At 36.0% G+C, this 20,510-nt stretch overlaps 1 pseudogene across 1 annotated transcript; it reads left to right on the forward strand.

The window, feature by feature from the left end:
• The first annotated feature begins 10,177 nt into the window (after nt 1-10,177).
• LOC149232182 (cysteine-rich receptor-like protein kinase 2) lies at nt 10,178-19,053 on the forward strand (annotated as a pseudogene). The gene is made up of 7 exons (XR_016248130.1): nt 10,178-11,151; nt 17,108-17,242; nt 17,347-17,475; nt 17,564-17,777; nt 17,882-18,113; nt 18,227-18,377; nt 18,632-19,053. The product of XR_016248130.1 is annotated as a cysteine-rich receptor-like protein kinase 2 (transcript).
• Nucleotides 19,054-20,510: the final 1,457 nt, after the last annotated feature.

The raw sequence follows: 20,510 nt of genomic DNA on the forward strand, positions 1-20,510 counted from the left end.
ACTGCATATACACCTTGGCAGTCATATGAAAACCAAGAACTTTCTGTACAGCAGTCAATATTCCCGAATGCTGTGACCGGTGCATTACAGTTTGTAAGGCGGTAGACACAGCTTCCTAAGGATAAAGGATGATAACCTAGTGGGGTCTCCTAGCATATACTCGATGGTACATGGGAGCACAATTCTGTGCTAGACCACTATTGAGTCACAGAAGGAGGAATCACCCAACCTTGAGTGGAAACAAAAGTGACTAGGTTTAATGACGCCGGAGCACGTCTCTATCCTAGACCTCTAAATGTGTGTGTTATGTTCCAATGCATTGTTAGATTCATTCAATTCATTTTAGAGTTGATCTTGAATTATGTTTCAGTTTTCAGGCCTTACTGTATGTATACAACAAATCCTAGGATGCAGCTAGAATGAGAAAGAATATCCTTTTTCTTCAATGAACACCTACTTATGGGAGGGTAGAGAGATCATTCCCAAACCAAGAAAACCAAGACCACAAAAGCAGTCACTCAATGCATACAGACATCAATTCCTAAAGTGCACAGATACTACTAATGAGAGATTTTATCATTCGCTTTCCAATATGCAAACTTGAAATGAAAATTCACTTTCACTTTCGTTCACTAAATGAATGCAATCTTTTTGATTTTGATGTCTTTGAATCTCGAAGAAACAAATAAGCAACAAGCAAGTGTGGAAAAAACTGGTTGATCCAAACAATTGTGATCTATGTTCGGTAGCGAAAAGAAATCGAATCAATGCCAACAATTGGTTCAATAACAATCACTAAACAATCAACCAAGAACAAGCAAAGGGGAAGGCTCAATCAAACCGACAAGAAGCTGCAAACGAACCTTGAGCAAACAAGAAACCAAGCCAAACTGATTCAAGGAACTTGAAATAATGAACTAGGTCACATAAGCACAAAAACAAGATTCATTCAAGCAAAGCTCACAAAAGAGTGCCTCACCTATGAACAGTGAAAAACAAGTTATCAAACAAGTGAGAAAAGCAAGGGACTAACAGGACTGATGGACTTAGGAGGTAGAATTGAGAAAATCAATTCTACAGCAATTAGCGCGGGTGATACACAAGCAACAAGCGCTGATAAAGAACAAGCCACAGCAACAAAGCGATGTCAGCGCGGAAGTACATGAATTTTCCGCGATGGTCGGATTTTCAGAACCGTCGCGATTGTGAGGCGTAATTACACGATGCACAAAAGATTACAAAAGTTCGAGCACGATGACAACATGACTATTAAATTTAAAACCGCGATGATGTTTAAAACAGTGACAGGTGAACCAAAACTCCCAAATCAAAAGCAGTTAATCCTTCAAACAAATAGGGGTATTTCCCAGATCAACCCAGGAAACTCAAAACGCTGGTAACTAATCCCCAAAACTTCAAAAGAGACCCAATCAAAAATCAAGACAAGAGTAAACAAGAAAAGAACAAAGGCCAAATCTCCCCAGCGGAGTTGCCAATTTGTGATGCAGGAAAGTGTTCCCTCTGCGGACAAAGGCAACCCCTCTAGCCCTAGAGTGGGTCTAGTCACAAACAGTGACAGATCAACAATAGCTTTCCTTAAATAGTCATAGTTGGAGGCCTACTTCAACCGGTGGTCGATGGAGTTCCGTTGCGTTGCTCCAGCTTCTACTTTCTTCTCCTAATGAGTGATCAACCTGAAACAATGCAAAGGAAATACAACAAGGCATGTAACCGGAAAACAACGATGATCTATTTACTCACAAAGTCAAGAAGTCATGAGCTATCAAGTACATTACATACAAGACATAGGAAAACATCGTTTATTGTATTAATAATGAAATAAGAGTAAGCTTACAACCAAAGTCTTGACGTCACAAGCCTTCTCAGAGGGATCCAGCCAGCATGTTCCTCAAGCATTCACTCTTTGAAGATGGATCTCCCAACATACAAGACTTCTCTCACTCATAAGTTTTACACAAGATTAAGGGCACTTCACAACCTTCCACAAGCTATCAACAATCCCACACTTGTCACACTCACACCAGCTATCTAGCAAACTCAAAAACACTAACAACACTGCTCAACTAGCCAACTATCAGAAACTAGCAAAGCATAGCAATGGTGAGAGTTTAAATAGGAGAAGGAGTCTCCATGAAAGGTGGAAGAGTGAGCTTATCTCCAAGGAAGGTAGCACAAATGACAGAACAACCACACCAGAGAAAGGAGGGCGATACAAACTATGCAAACAAACAGGTCTGGAGTCATCTGGAAGGCCGACTGTTGGAACAAATTTTCCCAATCTGGATCATCACGGGGGCATAACTGATCTTCAGCACTGACATCGCTATTGAGTAATACAGCCAGTTAGGTCATCGCTAAAGAGTACAAGTAACCTCGCGCTGGGACATAAAATCGGACCATCGCGGGAATCAGGTGTACTTCTACACTGGCAGCGCATTTAGACTATTTAGGAGCGCTCTTCCACACGTTTATTTATCCCATAGCCACGATGAGGCAGATAACTTAGGAAAAGTGGGTCATTTGGCTACATCAGAGAGCATTTGTCTAATGTGAGCATGTTTTACTTGGAAACATGACACAGTAGGAGGACTGGAGTGAAGACAATGACAAATTATTGTGTAACAATTGCCCTCTCACTAAAATAGAGAATAAGAGTAAAACTAACGCAATGAAAGATTCTGAAAGCTTTCACAAAGTGGCAAACAAAGGAAAAGGAAGCAAGAGGGGGTCAAAAACACAAAAATCTGAAGGGCAACAAGCCAGTCAAAATAGGTTCCAAGTCTTGGAAGAGGAAGAAGAGATACCTACAACAGACTAGAGGAAGGGAGAAGGTTTAATGGAGGAAGGGAAAGAAGAGGACAAGGAACAAATACCAGATAAAAATATGCAGACAAAAATGTTGGTGAGTGATGCTGAAACAGAAATGGATCATGAGATGACCCAAAGTGAGATGGAAATGGAGGACCAAGAACTTCAGGCGATTCTTGAGAAAGAGAATCTAGATCTGGAGGATTTCTTGATTCAAGGAACCAAAGAAGGGATTGAATCTTTACCTCCAGAGGAGTTCAGCAGAGTCCAGCAACTATATATATGGAAAACCCAAAACAAAGGGCTAGAGAGGCAAAGAAACAAGGAAAAGCAAAGCAGTGAAGGGGTAAAAATGGTGAAATCCACACCAGGATTAGCACCCAGAAACCCAGGGAAAAAAGAGGCAGGAAAAAGCAGAACGAACTATTGATGGAATGTGGAAAGCTAATGATAGACTCAGGTAAGATGAAAGACCTAACTAGCTACTCCTTTACCAATCTTTAATAATGAAGTTTACTTCTTGGAATATTAGAGGTCTAGGTAGTAAAAGAAAGTAGAGACTAATTAGTAATAGAATGAAACAAACAACTTCGAATGTGATCTTCATCCAGGAAACCAAATGTTCCATTCAAAAATTAAAAGAGATTCATAGTAAATGGCTAAATTGTTATGAGTTTCTGGAAGTCAAAGCAGAGAATACAGCAGGTGGTATACTCACCCTTTGGAATCCAAATAAAATAGACATTTTAGATGCTGAGGCATCTAGAGAATATCTTTCAGTGGTCATACAACTTGTAGGAGATAAGGAAACCTACCTGGTCACAAATGTGTATGGCCCCCAAAGACTGGAGGGTAAACTCAAATTTCTCGATTCTCTGGAGGAACTCAGAGATAGACATTCAGGCATGCCATGGATACTGGGAGGGGATTTCAACATGATCAAATCGCTCTCAGAGAAAAAAGGTGGAACCAGAGTTCTAAGTAAAGAATCTCTGAAGTTTCAGACTTTTACAGATAGTATGAAGTTAGTGGATATGGTAACTAGTAATGGCATATTTACTTGGAACAACAAAAGAGGAGGAGAGTCTCAGGTGGCTTCAAAATTAGACAGATTTATGATATCAGAAGACCTTATGCTCAATGATAAGGAAATATCAGCAAGAATTCTACCCTTTGAAGGCTTAGACCACTGGACGATTCATTTGGAGGTGCAGAGTATTGGTACTCATCGGAATAGACCTTTTCGATTTGAAAACATTTGGCTTTCCCATCCAGATTTTACCAGCAACATAGCCAAATGGTGGTCAGAAGATTTTAACTTTCAAGGCACCAGAATGTTCCTTCTTCAAAAAAGATTAAAACACATCAAGCTCCAGCTCAAGGATTGGAACAAGAAGGAACATGGCAATATTTTTGTAGCTAAAAAAGCAGTAGAGGGTAAAATGCAGGAACTCAACCAAGCCCTTATCACAGATGGCTTCGATGAAACTAGAAATGATCAAGCCACCAAATGTAATCAAGAATGGGAGAATTTATGCAAACAAGAGGAAATATTTTGGAGGCAAAAATCAAGGGTTCAATGGCTCAAAGAAGGAGAAAGAAACACTAGATTTTTCCACAGATCCACTATGGCGAACAGAGTTCACAATAGAATTTCAGTGATCAAGGATGAGAGAGGTATTCTTCACAACTCTCATGCAGAGATAGAAGAAGCACTTGTTAAGCACTTTCAGGGCATAGCCAAGGAAACATGTCATGACAGAGAGAATTCCATTAGAAACTTCACAAAACATATACCTAGGATGGTGTCCAGTGATGACAATTTCAGCCTTAACAAGCCAGTAACCGAAGATGAGATCAGTGAAGTGCTCAAAGAAATGCAAAATGGTAAAGCACCTGGCCCAGATGGTTTCAATGTAGACTTCTTCAAGGCTTGCTGGAATATTGTTAAACAAGATATTCTGAATGTTGTAGAAGATTCTAGGATAAATAGAACTATTCTGAAAGCTCTGAACACTTCCTTCATTGCCCTGATCCCTAAATAGGAGGCAGCCCAAACTCCTGACAAGTTTAGACCGATAGCTTTATGTAATGTGGTTTACAAGATTATATCAAAAGTGGTGGCCAATAGACTCAAACCTCTCCTTCCTATCTCTATGGAACAATCTGGATATGTGGAAGGAAGTAAAATTCTTAACAATATTATTCAAGCGCATGAGGTGGTACACTCTCTGACTATCAACTGAAAGGCTGATATGATCATGCAATTGGATATTGCTAAGGCCTATGATAAGTTGAATTGGAATTATATCAGGCAAATTCTCATAGCTTTTGGGTTTGATCACAACTGGGTGAGATGGGTCTTGGCCCTGGTCACTTCCTCCAGCTTCTCTATTATGGTCAATGGCTCCCCTTCTGAAACTTTTCCTCCCTCTAGAGGCCTTAGACAAGGGGATCCACTCTCTCCCTTTCTCTTCATCCTCATGATGGAAGGACTGGGTCGGTCTATTAAACATGCTAAAGAAGTTGGTAAGATCAAAGATCTCCAACTTTCCAATAGGGGATAGGCTTGGATGCATCAACAGTTTGTGGATGATACCATGCTGTAGGGAATCCCACAATCAAAGAAGCTCATGCATTCAAACAAATCCTAAATGACTTTTCCAGGGCTTCAGGTATGAAAGTTAATCTCTCCAAATCTAAATTTTTTTTCTTCAATACTAATATTGCCATTCAAAGGAACATTGCTAAAATTCTGGGCTTTCAAAGAGATTCTCTCCCCTCAAAATATTTGGGGGTCCCTCTAACTGCTAAGCCTTTACACAAGAGCATCTGGGAGCCGGTGATCAATAAACTGCAAGACAAAATAAGGAAATGGACTATGAGGTCCTTAAACTTGGCTGGCAGGTTGGTGCTCACAAAGGCTGTTCTGCAATCTATCCCAGTTTTTATGCTCTCCGCTCTCTTGGCTCCTAAAGGAGTCTTGCAGCTTTTCAGAACCATACAGAGAGACTTTCTTTGGGGCAAGGGGGAGGAAAAGAAAAAATGGGCCTTGGTAGCTTGGGAAAAACTCTGCAAACCTAGAAAACATGGAGGTCTAGGATTGGATGATCCAGAAATTTTAAGCAAAGCTTTAGGAGCTAAATTATGGTGGCGCTGGCTAAAAGAACCAAAGGCTCAGTGGGCTACAATTTGGAAAGAAAAATATGCCAGCTCATGGCAAAGTGATGACCATATAAGAATGGATGGAAACATTAAGGGATCACACATGTGGAACAAGGCCTGGGACAATAGAGGTCTAGTCCAAGATAATGGCTTCTGGGAAATTAGAGAGGGAAACTTAGCTCTGTTCTGGGAGGACAGATGGCAACAAGAACCCATTCTTTTAAAAGAGGAATTGAAGGAACTTAAGGCAGAGGCAGATGCTAAAGGATTAACCAAAGTAAAGGATTTCTGGGATCAAACCAACAGTGCAGGAAAGTGGAGAACATGGAGGAAATTTGATTTCAGGTATGACAACCCCTTAAAAGCCAAAGCTGAAATGCTAATGCAAGAGTTAGATCGAAGGAAAATTCTAGTTTCAGAAGGGAATGACCAGCTGAGATGGGGCAACAACAATGAGGGCACCTTTAATCTTAAGGAAGCTAAATTCATTCTCCTTGGTTTGGCCTCCCAGGCTCCGGACAAAGCATGGCAAAGACTATGGAGGCATCAAGGTTGGATGAAAATAAAACTCTTCATGTGGCTAGTCCAGCATAGGAAGATTTTGACATGGGACAATATTAGGAAAAGGGGTGTTTTGGGGCCTTCCAGGTGCCAGCTATGTGAAGCTCAAGAGGAAACAATGGAGCACCTTCTCAACAACTGCTCCTTTTCCTCCAAGTTGTGGGATTCTTTTGCCTCCATTTTCCAACAGTCGGATAGGGACAAAGGGAGCATCATCAACACCCTAAACAAGTGGAGAAGCAATTTTTCGAATAATGAAGTCCTTAGCATTGCTTGGGCTCTAACGCCGGGCTTCATCATCTGGAACATTTGGAAAGAAAGGAATAACAGAATTTTCAAGGATGTAAAAAAACCACCCCTTTTCCTTTTAGATCAAATCTTAAAGCAGCTTCAAGAGATAGTGGGTTCTATTGTCCGAAATCTCCCTAAGAATCCTCCCTCGGCACCAGATTGGAGGATCCTTTGTCAGCTAGGGTTACAGGGTCTCATTCCTCAGGGCCTAGAACGAAAGATTCTCATTAGAGATTCTGAGCTTGATTTTTGGCACCCTCCCCCCAAGGGTTTTTTGAAGTACAATGTTGACAGTGCCTCAAAGGGCAACCCGGGTACGGCGGGTCATGGCGGAGTTTTAAGGGATGAAAGAGGGAACATCCTGTTCATTTTCTATGGTCACCTAGGGAGAGCCACCAACAATATGGCAGAAGTTCTGGCTATGGAGCACTGTTTAGAATTCCTGATTCAGGATAATCGACACAATGTGATTGTGGAAGCAGATTCTAAGTTAATCATTAACTCGGTCAAAAGAATCAGCTGGGGTACGGCGCTGGAAAAGGCCTCAAGGAATTGGAGGCTGATCCAGATCTTTCAACAGATCCACAACCACCTTCTAAGCCTCCGTACAATTACTTTTAAACATGTTCGAAGATCGGCCAATAAGCTGGCGGATCTTCTGGCTAATCAAGGAGTGATTTGCGCAGAAGACAGGTTTGCAGTAAAATGGCAAGAGCTACCTCAGCACAGTCTTAAGGCGAAATGCCAAGACCAGGCTGAGGAAGATTGGTTGGTGTTTTGGAGCAGGACTATGGAGGGCAGCACAGATAACTCAGAAGCGATATGAGCAGAGGAGAGCACATAATTGGTTTTACAGTGAGTGATAAGCTTCGACAGTTTGATGTTCGGAGAATCACGCTCAATCAGGTCATCAGCGGTGGTAGAGCGGGAATTTTATTTCTAGGGGCTTCTTGCAGGCTGGCAGAAGCCTCTTCTCACAATGTCCCTAGCAGAGCTGATTTGGCGAGCGATCGGGTGCTAGGAGCCCGTGGCGTCCCCGATAACCTGAACCTATCGCCTCCGATCGGAATACCATGCCCAAAGCGGTTTTGGGGTGATCGCGAGCCTCACGAGCAGGAAGCTGTTTTTCCTTTTTTGTAGCGATCCCATTCAGTGAACAACACGTGGCAGTGGGGCCGTTTGGAAAACCGCCTTGATCGCACGCTAAAAATCGGCATGTTGGGTGGTGCGATATTCATATCAGCCATCGGATCTTGTGGCAGAGATCAACGATCAGGATTGATTGTGCATTTTTGTGGGGCCGGGGAGTTAAGTTCGGTCTGCCTCCTTGGGGCGATTTTCATCTCTGACGTCGGTTTAAGACGTGGATAGGGAGGCCACGACTTAATGGGCAGGTTGAGTGAGTGCTGACGCGGGCAATTGCTTGGCTTGGCTTTAGTCAGCACGTTTAGGGCCGGTTTCCAAAAGGATCTGTCGATTATCTATTTTGGGTTGAAAGTTCTTACCTTTAGCGGACAACACCCTTGTTTTGAGTCCACTCTGCTGAGTGGAAAATTGTAAAATGTAAATTATTTTTGGATTAATGATATAGAAGGATCGTCTCTTACATCAACAAAAAAAAAAAGTATATATATCTTAATAATAATGTAACACTATTAAAATATTATACATCTACATATAGATATATTTGCAACACTATTAAAATGTTGTATATTTACATATAATAAGCTATTTTAATGTAACATAATTTTCATGTGTAACCAATTTCATTAACATAAAATGGATGCAAAAAAGTTATAATATTGCAATTGAGAAATATTTATTAGCTTGAGTTTAAAATAACATTGTAAAGTCTTAATACATGTTAATAAAAATTAAAATAGATTAATTAAAAGAATACTATAGTGATGTTTTTTTTAATAGAATGTCCATCGATTTTTCCCTTTCGAGAATAAAAAATTATGAAATAAGATTGCAAATCGTATTGTAATAGTGTTATATGCATTTTCATGTGGATGTTAATAGTGTCATTTTAGTATGGTGTGTGAAAGTCAACTAGTAGCTTAATAAAAACCCTGCTAACTTAATGGATTAAACAAATAGGAGAAACCACAAAAGAGTTAGATAATACTTTTGTTTTTATTAGAATAATATTACCTGGGTTTCCTATATTTTTTAATAAAATTGATTTAAAAATCAAATTATTTTTTAGTTTTTGATAAAATTATTATTTTTCTGATTTTTTTTTTAAACGAGATATTAATCCCTATATACAAAAAGGCTGTTCGAGTTTGCAACGTCCACATTGTTTGTGTGGTTGTTCTGTGTTACAGAGGTGATGGGATACAAGAAGTTGAAGTTCATGGATATGAATAGATTCTGAGTGCGATTGAAATTTGAAGACGAAACAAAACGTTTTGATCATTGCATTAACATCTTCAACAAATAGTGTACCAATTATGAGAAATTTTTCAAAATTTCAAGATCAGGATTTTTCAATTTCATGAACGTGCAGGATTCTTCAATTTCATGATCAGATTCACCGAATCTCTGTGCCACTTCATAACTGCTGGTAGATTTTTCAACTTCATGATACTCTCTGTGCCACTTCAGAACTGCTGGTCAACGTTAGAAATGTAATAATTCAGAAAGGGTGTCGTTTATTTCTTTACGTTTTTGTTTTATGTGAAGTTGTCGATATATTTTTTTTAAATGTAATTGTGGTTACTGAGCTTCTTTTTAAAATGTGTTTTCATTGTATAAATAATTTAAATGTTTTAAAAAACTTTCCATTAAGGACACAATTGTTTAAATCAAATTTATAATTTCAATGTATTTTTACTAGATTTTGTAGAAAATTAATTAGCGAACATGATTAAAAAACCGAAACTTATCAAATGTAGCACTTTAATCCTTAAAAGTTTTTTTCTTTTAGCGGGAATCCAATCACAAAGTTTTGACCAGATTGCGTATTTTAATTCATCTATTGTCTTTCAAGTGGGAATCCAATCACAAGTGCCCTGAAAACTCAGGTCTAAATATATAGATTGATTCAGTGCCCTGAAAACCTAGAGTTCTGCCAATTTTCACCAAGGGAAAAATTTACTGCACTGCTTCTCAATTTTAAAGGAGAAGTACACTCAAATATTGCACTTAACTTAACTCCATTCCCCGAATATTCCAGAATTAGATGAACATGGGAATTCAAAAAAAAATTGACTAAGGCCTGTTTTATTCCGGGAATCCTCAATAAAATATGTGGGTTTGCGTTGCCTCTTGCCATTTGACTCTTCTAAGTACTAAATAGGTAGGTGTGCGTCGCCTCCTGCCAGTGACAGGGCAACCATTCCACTTCATATTCAATGAGAGAATATCCTCCCCTTACACCGGAATGCCTATCCCCTTTGATAGGATTACAACCACCAGTGGGCTTGGTAGGGCTGAATTTAGCGGCATCTGCCCTCGGCTGTTTTATATGGCCTTACGTTGAACTTTGGCAATACCCTGTTCATTTTTTGGGGATTCTGATAGCTTCATATTCCATGGTTCGTTCACAGTTAATCGGCGTGTTATTTCTCTTCTGGGCAGTACTAACAGCCGCCGATCCAGAGGCTAAACTTCTGAACTCGGGATGTAGTACGGTCAAGAGTACCAACGTCACCCTTTTCAACGACAACTTGAATGCGGTGCTTGAAGCCCTACGTGCCAAGATTGTTTCTTCTGGTTTTGCTACCGCTGAGCAAGCAATAGGCACAGACCCAGTGTATGGCCTGGCGCAGTGCAGAAAGGATAAAACTCCCTCCGATTGCCTCAAATGTATTACCGTCGCAGAGAAGCAAATTCGCAACTGCTCCGCCGTGACTGGCGGCAGAGTTATTTATGATGGCTGTTTCTTGCGATACGAGAGCAACAATTTCTACGCCCAAGCCACGGGCCCTGGTACCACACAGTTCTGCGGTGCCACTAAGGTCAGGGGCGACAGTAATCAGTTTTCGGAAACGGCCGAAAATTTGATAGGCGATCTCATAACGGCGGCTCCGAAATCCACTGACCTTTTTGCTGCGCAGCTCCGAAATACGAGTGAAGGTCCATCAAATAGTACCATCTATGCTCTTGCTTCGTGCCTGCGGTCTATTAATGAATCAGGGTGCAGTGAATGCCTGGGACTAGCAGAGGGCAATATCAGAAATTGTCTTCGTCAAACGGAGGGAAGGGCTGTGGACGTTGGCTGCTATCTGCGATATGCCACGTATCCCTTTTTCCCTAGCAACGCCACCACGGATCTCACTGCCCTCTTATCTTCAGGTTCTGAAAATTTCCAATTCCTTTAGTATCTTCCTTCTAGTCTGTTAGGACAAACTTTTATATTTGCCCGTTTCGGTTTGAAGTATGGAAATTACAGTACGATGGGATCGGTAGGAAGCTGCCAACTTTTATTTTGAATTAAGAGGATCTATTATTTTATTTATTATAGGTATAATCAAAATATTATTTTATGTACTCGTGTTATCTTATCTTATCTTAAAAAAAACTTTATATACTTAGTCCATTGGATAAGAGTATTTGTTTAAAGTTTTTTTTAAATGTTATTATGTAAATATATATATTTTATATTTTATATATTTGTGGAAATAAATAATTTAATTTTACTTGAAATTTATTTCTATTTAAAATAGAAGTCAAATAATTTTTTTCAGGATATGTTTTTTTGTTAATTTGAATAAAAAAATTTGAAATTTTTAAAAATTTAAGTTTTAGTTGTTTAATTCACAGAATTGTAATGTCTCTAAAATTTTTCACGTAATAAATCTATTTATACATTTTAAATTACATTTTAAATAAATAAAAAAAAAACCATTTTTTTTGAAATAAAACATAGTGAAAAAAAATATTAGAAAAAACCACCAATCCACCTTAAAAAAAAGTAAGCCAGAAATAACAAGAGTAAATATCCAGAATGATAGATCATCTTGTAGCCAAGATCCCGGGCAATGGATTTGTGAGCCTACCTAATGACCGACCTTCCTTCTTTCTCGTGCGTAGTGAGCACAATAAACAAACGGGTGGTACCCAACAACTCATGCATGAGGAGCCATATAGTACGCACAATAAACAAACGGGTGGTACCCAACAACTCATGCATGAGGAGCCATATAGTGTTACCCTTAGTCGTTCGTCTTTTTGTCCCGGGTGCATGGAAAAGTCTATTTATAAATTAGATATGTATTTAAAATAGATTATGATGATGGTTAATGTCTATTGAGACCAAATTTTTGTTTATCGGACCTAAAGAAACTAATTATTTAATTTGATTTAAGATTTTATTCCTATGCTCAAAAGGCTTGGAGAGAAGCCTTCCGAGCTCACTGTAATTTTGACATCCTAAAGGGCTAGGAAGGTCACTATTGCAACAACGATTTTGAAACTGAGATCTAATGTGGTTGTACACGGGGCACTCTAAGAAGAAGTGATTTTCATCCTCGATGTTCGTATTCTAACAGAGATGGCAGAACCTTTCCATCCATGGTGTTTTAGGAACTGTCCAAGGACCCGTTTCACTATGGAGCTCATGAGAGTTTGTTCTAATCTTGGCTATATTAATTTTCTTCTTTGAGCTAGTTAAAACAGAGAGATACTTTTGATCTTCTAAGGTGGAGTTGATGACCTCCTTATAATATCTTAATTTTCTTTTAGCTGCTAAATTTTTTTCACACCACATTTTTTCTTTGAACTTAGAAGTAACAATATTTCTAATGTTATTAATGTTTTGCAATGCAACGTTCTTGTCGATTTCCCAATGGTTTAACCAAGCCCTCGTGTCTTTATACTAGCCTCGCTTGAGCCTCAGGTGGTTTTGGCTGGAATTTAAAGCTAGTTTAGGAAGTCTATGGTCTCTTATGTTATTGAGTTTGTGCTTGTACAACAAAATCCTAGTCATAGCTAGGCTCTCGATAGGGGAAAGACCCACTTCTATAAGGAGAATAGGATAGGGTGTGTTGCTTTTAATTTTGAGGTTATACATTATAAAACGCTTCTGGATTTGCTCAATCTTTCTTCAAGATTCTATAGAGATGCTACAACCCCAAACTTCACATCCATATAAGATAACCAGAGTGACTAAAGTTTCAAAGAGAAACTTCTTTCTATCCCACATTACGAGGTTTGTTGTTTTAAAATTATTTTCAAAGCCAAAATAAGCTTTCCACCCCCCATTAATCTTTTTCTCAATGCTATAGTTCCAGTTGAGCTTGTGCCCTAGGTACTTGTAGGAAGACACTTCCTCCAAGTTACTATTGTCATACATAAAGTTAGTGTAAGTGTCCTTCTTGGATTTGATAATCATAACTTTTATTTTGTCAGTATTAACAATCATACCCATGGTAGAGCAGAAATCCTTAAGAAGTCTAAGTTGCTTATGAAGATCAGATGGGCACCTTGTGAAAAGGACGATATCGTCAGCGAGAAGGACGATATTGTCAGCATAGAGAAGAAGGATGATGACTATCCCAGCTAAGATCGTGCCAGCACATCCTGCTTCCTCTAAACAACCTTCTAGCTTGTCGATGTAAGTACCAAATAGGGTAGGGGAGAAGGGGCAACCTTGTTTAACTCCGATATTACACTTAATATCTTTCAACCACCCCTCCTTGCTCTTTAACTTAGCAATTACATTCTCATATAACCTTATAGCGGCAGATCTCAACTCAAAAGGAACCTTTAGCTCTTCTAATCTATTCCATATGTTCTTTCTAGGAACCGTATCGAAAGCCTTTCTAAAGTCCACAAAACAACATAAAAGATTGGATTTTTCATTGTGACATTCCTCCACAATGATCCTAAGCGTAACGAGGTGATCCGTTGTTGAGTGCTACCTTCTAAAACCTGCTTGGCCTTTAGCTCGCTTACCTTCACTTTCAAGCCATATGCTTAACTTCTTTTCGAAAATAATACCATATAACTTGGCTAGGAGAGGGCTGATCATAATTGTCCAATAATTGGAGGGGTTATTTGTATCCCCACTTTCAAAAATAGGGATAATGAGGCTTTGGGTCCATGGTTTAGGGAAACTTTGCTTTACCGCTTGATTGAAAAGCCTGTAGATGTGGGGGATGAGGACAGGGCCTCCAATTTTGAGGATTTCCGCCTGGTAACCTTCAATGTCCTTAGCTTTCCCATTAGCCAAACGATTAATCCCAAAATCAATGTCTTCTAATGAGAAAACTTCTTTTGTAGTGAGCAGGGTTTCAAAGTTATCCATGACATTTGGAGATTCATAAAGCTTTTTAAGATAGGGATTCCAGTCGTGTAAAGCAATTTTATTATTATTTTTAGTTTTCTTAATTAGAATCTTCCTCCGAAATTTCTTAGGGGCTACTTTAAAGATGTAAGATATTCTCTTGTTTTTTACGAATATATATATAATGCGTCCGATTAAAATTTATTACTGTTTAAAATATTTTAATTTTAAAAAAATAATATTTTAATAAATTTAAAAGTTTTTAATATCAATTTATAAAATAAATATTTTACGAATTTATTTATTTATTTATTTTTATTTAAAAAAAATAATCAATTTATTTTAATTTTAGATATTTCTTTATATTAAAATATGATTTTGATACATATTTAGATGTGTCTTTTATATTAAAACATGATTTTGATACATATTCACCTAGTTAGATAATTAATTCGTTGATAAATGTTAATACACATCGCTTCATAAATTTTGAAAATAAGTTTTATTGATTTTCGTTTTAGTATTAAAAAATTAAATATAATATTTTAAAAAATTAATAAAAATAATATAATAAATAATTTAATTTAATTTTTTATTTAAATATTTTTATATATTTAAATATTTTTTTTTATTAATAAAAAATATAGTTGGAAATTTCAAAAAATTATCTACCGAATGGCAGATGAAGTTCAGACTTTCCGTTTGAAAAATAAATAAACTAGTTTTCAGTAGTTAGCGGAAACCGCTAGTAGTTAACTTTATGTTAATTTTCAGCTGTGAAAGTTGAGTTATGATGCATTTTTTCAATTTATTTATGAAAATTGTATGATTTTTTCACCTTGTCCATCAGATGAATCATATTAAATCTTAATAATGTAATTAATCCGAAAAATATTTTCTACATTATACATCTCAAAAATCTCAAATCTAACCAAATAAATTTAATTTTTTTTATTTAAATATTTGTGTATATTTAAACAATTACATTTTGTTAATAAAAATTATAATTTGAAATTAAAAAAAAAAAATCATTTACCCAGAAAAATGGCAGGCGCGGGCCCCTCTGCTGCGCCTTCTCGTCCATACCGCGTCGCACGGTTTTTTCTCTAAAGAACTACACCGACATCCACGTGTAGCAGTTGATATGTTCTGAACAGCTAAGCCGATGGCCACGCGTACACCGTTTGTAAACCGTGTCGATTAAATTTTTAAACTTGCAGACCATTTGATTTTGAATAGGATAAACCGTGTCGATTAAATTTTTAAACTCGCAGACCATTTGATTTTGAATAGGAGTAGGGATATTCTGAGTATAACAAATCTGAACTATGCACACGATTTTTAAAATTTAAAGAATTAAAATTCTACCACCCATATTTCCGAATAGGATGCCTATGGGCATAAAACATATATAACCAATCTAAATTTAAAAACCATTTATTTACAAATTCTCTGCAAACAACTACAATCCGCAAATTCGAATCGAATTCTCGAAAACTTTGATAGAAATACAAACGACTAGAATCTACAAACTATAATGGAATTCTTGAAAAAATGGATAAAAATATGACAAAATAAGGAGAGAGCAGCTTAAAAGGTAGAAAGCTTAGATACTATTTGGATAACATTGGTATGAATTCTAACTATAGTTACACGGGTACTGCTCCTAGGTATTGGAGAGCATGTACTCAAAGCTTCTCCGTTCTTTGGAGTTTGGGAGTTATCGAAACGCTCCAAAATGGCTGGGAGCTTCAACCGGTACTTTGGAGTTTTTTGGATCTTCACTGCAACCGATTTTTGATGTTTTGGGAGTTTCACTACAATGAATAAGTGCAAACTTAGGTGTATTTGACGTTGCCAGCTTGAGTGCTGCTTAAATTGATGGATTTGTGCGCACTTGAGTGCTGGTTAAATTGATGGATTTGTGCGCAGGGAAGGGTATGCCGCTGGGTTTAGATTTGGATATGGGTCTGGAGCTAAGAGAAACAACTTGTTTATGGAAAGCCCTTCTATCCAAATGAAGATGAGGCATCTGGCCAATCCTGATCTTTGTCATTGGAAAGCTATTCATTCTCCTCATATACGCGGATGGCAGATGGATATAAAAGAATTTAGGAAGATTGTTGAACACTGGCAAAACCATCATTATCGCAAAGGCTGAATGGACAAAAGATCGAATACTACATGAAAAAGATAGTTGAAATCATGAAATATAAATATTATTAAAAAAACAAATTTTAATTTAATTTTCATATTTATTCAAGTATAAAATATATATGAACTTGGAAATTTATAATTTTATTATACAAACTCTTTTTAAAATAACAATAGATTTAAACTCTATTGTTTTACATTTTTTTTTTAATTTCTATTAATATATATTTTATTTTTCTTATCTCTATTATAATTACATGTAATATATATAATATTGGTGAGGTTATATTTTATTTTTCTTATCTCTATTATAATTAGATGTAATATATATAATCTTGGTGAAGTTACATCAAGGGCTAAGAATTGAACCAATGAATTAACATAATAGTGTTGCATAAAATCACTTAATAATGGAGTAATAACAATTTTTTTTCCCGGTTTGGGAGTTCTGATTGTTTCTCTGCTCTGAAAGAATTTGATTGAGAAAATATTGATGGATTAATATTTTGATTTTTTTTGACAATGTTTCAAAGTTCAATATTTTACATGTTTCTTTCCCAGATAGAATTTGATTGGCAAGTTTTGAATGGAAATAAATAAATTATTTTATTTTTATTTTTAATATATATTAAATTTTAATATATTATATTATTGCCATTCCCAATTTAACATTTACTGTAAATTTAGGCAATACTTCTAACCATGTTATATAGTCGTTCCAACGTATCAGAAATACCGACTTACCAAAAACTTGTGCAACATACCTTCTAACCCATTTCCTATATTTTTGATACATAATAAATTTATATGACACCAAAGATGGATATAATCTATGACACCAAAGATAGATATAATCAAATTTTATTTCAGGGCACAAAAACAAATCTCGAACATGGATAATCATGGTTGGTGTCGTCCGAGGCGCAGCTGTAATTTTAATTATGACATTAATCGCCAGACATTATTTTTTCAGATTATACACTATCCCCTCGCAACAAAGACAAGGTATGCCGTATGCGCTTTGATTTCACATTTTAGAGTGTGCCTAACTTTATGTCTTTACGTTTGGTTGCAAACTTTACATCTACCTATTTGGAATTGTACAGCAGTCGACACTCTAGTGGCAACGGAACTCCGAGGACCCGTAGACTTTGATTTCAAAATATTAAGAGATGCTACCAATAAAATTTGACACTGCAAATAAGCTTGGAGAAGGAGGGTTTGGTGAAGTATATAAAGTGAGTTACAATCATTAATGGAATTAAGGTCTTGGAGAATGGCCTCCCTTCAATGGTTTCTTAGACGCTGAAGTCTGATTTGATGCAGGGTACGCTGAGGAATGGGAAGGTGATAGCAGTAAAGAAACTATCTTTAGTGCAATCTGCCCGTGCCATATCCGAATTTGAGGGCGAAGTGAAGCTCATATCAAATGTTCATCATCGAAACCTGGTACGCTTATTAGGATGCTGCAATCAAGGCCCAGAAAGACTGCTTGTTTACGAGTACATGCCAAACAGTAGCCTCGATAGAGTATTATTCGGTTGGCCCCCTCATACTTAATCCCTCTGGATCTTCGTTTTCTTTTCGCCCAAAAGTTGTTGTGTTGTAGCTGAGATCATATAACTGTAATGCATTTGGCAACAGGAGAAGGCAGACAGAGTTTGAGTTGGGAAACGCGTTTTGGCATCATATTGGGCACCGCTCGCGGCCTTGCATATCTGCACGAAGATTTCCATGTTCGCATCATTCATCGCGATATCAAATCCAGCAATATATTGCTTGACGAAAATTTTTGTCCAAAAATTGCAGATTTTGGATTGGCCAGGCTTCTTCCGGAAGATCGGAGTCACCTCAGTACTAGAGTTGCGGGAACCCTGTAAGAAAAATAATCCTTTATACGACTGTTCTGATTGCATTTGCATTTAGGTTGTTTTGATTATATTTGCAGTTAGTGTTGAACATAATTAAAATGGAGTTTTCTTTGGTCAGCGGATATACAGCACCAGAATACGCCATTCATGGGCAATTGACCGAGAAAGCGGATACCTACAGTTACGGTGTTGTAGTTCTTGAGATTGTAAGCGGAAGAAAAAGCATTGACATGAAGCAACTACCGCATATGCAATATCTTCTAGAATGGGTATTTTCTCAGTCCATTCACGCTATATTTCTCAAACTGGTGTGGATAAGGGAACTTAGGCCGTCTCAATTTGTTTTTAATTATTATTTAATTTATTTAAAGTTTTTTAAAATAATATAATAAGAATATATATTTGTAATAGCAAATTTGAAGATTAAATATCTATATCTATATATATATAAGAATGATAGTTGATAAGTCAATGGAATGAATGTTACATGGGAAATTGATGAATTGGGTTATGAATGTTGCAGGTCTGGAAACTATACGAGACCAACGAGGTTTTAAAATTGGTGGACGAAACCATGGGAGATGAGTACGATAAAGAGGAAGTGTTGAGAATGATACAGCTTGGTCTGCTATGCACCCAAGCTTCTGTTGCACAAAGGCCGTCCATGTCTGAGATAGTGGCGATGCTGGTAAGCAGGAGGGACTTCAATAATTTGCAGACAACACCCATGAAGCCTGCTTTAGGATATACAGTGCGGACTACCAATCCTGAATCGGGCACGTCTTCATCGGCTTCGAATGCAACGGTGTCAACATCCCTCACTGCTCGTTAAATACGATTACAGATAAACAGCAGCAATAGTTTCCTACCAAACTATTTTCATGCATTTTAAAGATAAAGAGCAGTAATAGTTTCCTACCAAACTGTTTTCATGCATTTTATACATTCCGCAATGTAACGACTTTACAATCATACAATTCACATATTGTATATTTCGGTTGTGTAAAATATTTTTTTAATAAATAGATTGATAAATTTAGTATTTAAAAATTATTGTAAATATCTAAATTTTATAAATTAATATAAAAAGATCATATCAATTAATTAATTTTTTTTATATAAAAAATTTGGAAACTTAAATTACATAACATAAAGAGTTTTTTTTTTTTTTACATAAAGAAGTTTTTTTTTTCAAATATATTAGATTTGATTTAACCAAAAACCAATACATAAAAGTTCCAAAGTCAAAATACGCAAAATTTAACTACCATTCTCACCCAAAAAGCAAGAAATATCTATAGAATCCCAAGATAATAATGAATCTAAATCCACGCATACCAGGAATAAACCAAAACTGAAATACAAATCAGTTTTAATAAGTTTTAATTCTTTTAAATATTTTTTTATCGCTATTTTTTTTCTATATTTAAATAAAGAATTGAAGCACGTAATGCAAAATCTTTTAAACTCTTGTGAATTCTTAACTTTTTATTTCAAATGGTTATAAAATAAGTATATGTGCGATAAATAAAGTTGTATTTGTGAATAATGGTGCAGGGTAGTTTTTTTCTTTGCTTTTATGGAATAATATAATTTTACACTAGTTTTTTTTTTATATATAAAGATAGATAGATAGATAGTTTTTTTTTTTTTTATAATTATTGTTATATTTTAGTATAAGAAGTTGTATTTTTTTACTATTTTATATAAAATTTGTACACTACATTTAAAATAATATATATTTTATTGATATTACAATCAATTTAATAATATGTATATAATATATATATATAAGTTACATAATTTCATATCGATATAGATGGAGATAAAGCAATTGAAAATGAATATATATATATATTAGAAATTAAGAAAATGTATAATGCTAGGAATAAATAAAATTCTTCAATGTTTACATTAAATAACATAATTTTACATCAATCTTTTACATATAGAAAATGATAAATTAATAGAAAAATAAAAAAATCCTAATTTATTTTGTAACTATTATTTTCCTTTTTATATGAGGGGTAATGTTGTTAATAACACTAGAGATGAAAATCTTGAGAATGATAAAATTTTGTAGATATTTTATACTCGTTAGTATAAATCTTCTTTAAAAAGATTTCATGAAAAAAATATTAAAATTATGCATAACTATAACATTTAAAATAAGAAAAAAACATGTCTTATTTAATTTCCATCTTAAATGTGAAATATAAATTCTTAACATAATTATAAAACAAAAATAATAAAACTATTATGAACAACCAATTGAAAACAACATTAAAATTTAAGAAAATACGGGTTTAAAAGTTAAACCTACAAAACCACCTATTTAAAAAAGTTTATAAATATAAAAGATAATGGAAATCACATTCCAAACTTTTCTATCCCGTAAATAA

This window comes from Pinus tabuliformis, chromosome J (genome assembly GCF_031772625.1).
Source record: "Pinus tabuliformis cultivar Carrire ecotype Pingquan chromosome J, CPIR1, whole genome shotgun sequence".
NCBI classification, from domain to species: Eukaryota; Viridiplantae; Streptophyta; class Pinopsida; order Pinales; family Pinaceae; genus Pinus; species Pinus tabuliformis.